Raw genomic sequence first — 1,112 nt, 5'->3', positions numbered from 1 at the left:
CGGTAACATCTGCTGCAACGGAATATAATCGGTGACTACCTCTGTAAAAGCTGAGAGCTTAATAAGTTGCAATCAAAATGTAAGCATCCTAATCTTAAACAGAAATAAGCGATATACTGAATGCTAATTGGTATCCAGCTGTATGATGGAATCATTTATCCATATAATTTCGGGTAAATGTACATGCATCATCTATACATATTGGCCTGCCTCCTTCTCACAAGAGTGGATTTCGCCTTTTACTACTGGTATCGCTGTCCCGGGAAAGGACCTTGCCGCTGCTTGACATGAGACTGAAATTGACATACAATTTCTAATATTACTAATATTACACTAATATTACACAATATTCATTTTGCGAAGACAGAAAATACTGTACAGGTATTTATAGTATTTGACTGAAAAAAGTGAAATTTTTCTTACCAATCATAAAAGCATTGCGTTTAATACATATCTCTAAATTACCAGATTTTATGGTTTATAACGTTTGATTTAAAGTCATAATATGCTTTCTGCTTATCCAGAGCACATGGGTGTGACAAAACACTCATCATGATTGTTGAATTGTTATTTTTCGTGAAAGGGTCATCGAACAGACAATCTATTGCCATCTATTCAATCTACCTAGTTGATACGGGCACGATTTCCGGAAACTATCAAGAGAATTCAGTGTTCGATCATAATACTTTTGTCAGTTTTCATTAATGTTTTCTATTTGCTTTCTGTATCTTCTTGCTATGGCGTGTGAAGACGGAGTTCACAGTTCGAGATATTCTGCCATCGAGAAGATGAGGGTTTTCCTTGGTGTTATAAGGGTCGATTATAATTAATCATTTTACAGAGAAGTCTCTTGAAACTTGGAAATTAGCTCGTGTTTTTCGAGGAATACTCAGCTGATCATAATGCTTGCTGCCTTCTGACAACACAATTATTAGCAAGGGAAACGAAGCTACCTAAACCGTGCTAGTTCAGGGTTCGAACCACTTTCATTCAACTGTAAGATCCTCTGCTTCTTACACTTTTGCCAACAACGTCGTGCTCGATGTTTGATAAAATAAATTCGATACTCATAAGTTTCAATGACCTAACCATACATTCGTGAACTTTACGGA

At 36.2% G+C, this 1,112-nt stretch overlaps 1 protein-coding gene across 1 annotated transcript in view; it reads left to right on the top strand.

Annotated features, from left to right (window-relative positions):
* Window positions 1–407, top strand: part of LOC119591595 — a gene marked incomplete in the record, with an annotated part of 8,258 nt that extends 7,851 nt beyond the window's left edge. Inside the window, 1 exon segment of the mRNA XM_037940356.1 lies at window positions 1–407.
* Window positions 408–1,112: the final 705 nt, after the last annotated feature.

The sequence above is a fragment of the Penaeus monodon genome, chromosome 28 (assembly GCF_015228065.2).
Source record: "Penaeus monodon isolate SGIC_2016 chromosome 28, NSTDA_Pmon_1, whole genome shotgun sequence".
NCBI classification, from domain to species: domain Eukaryota; kingdom Metazoa; phylum Arthropoda; class Malacostraca; order Decapoda; family Penaeidae; genus Penaeus; species Penaeus monodon.
Note: the sequence above shows the minus strand (reverse complement) of the source record. Positions and strands in the feature narration are given on the sequence as shown.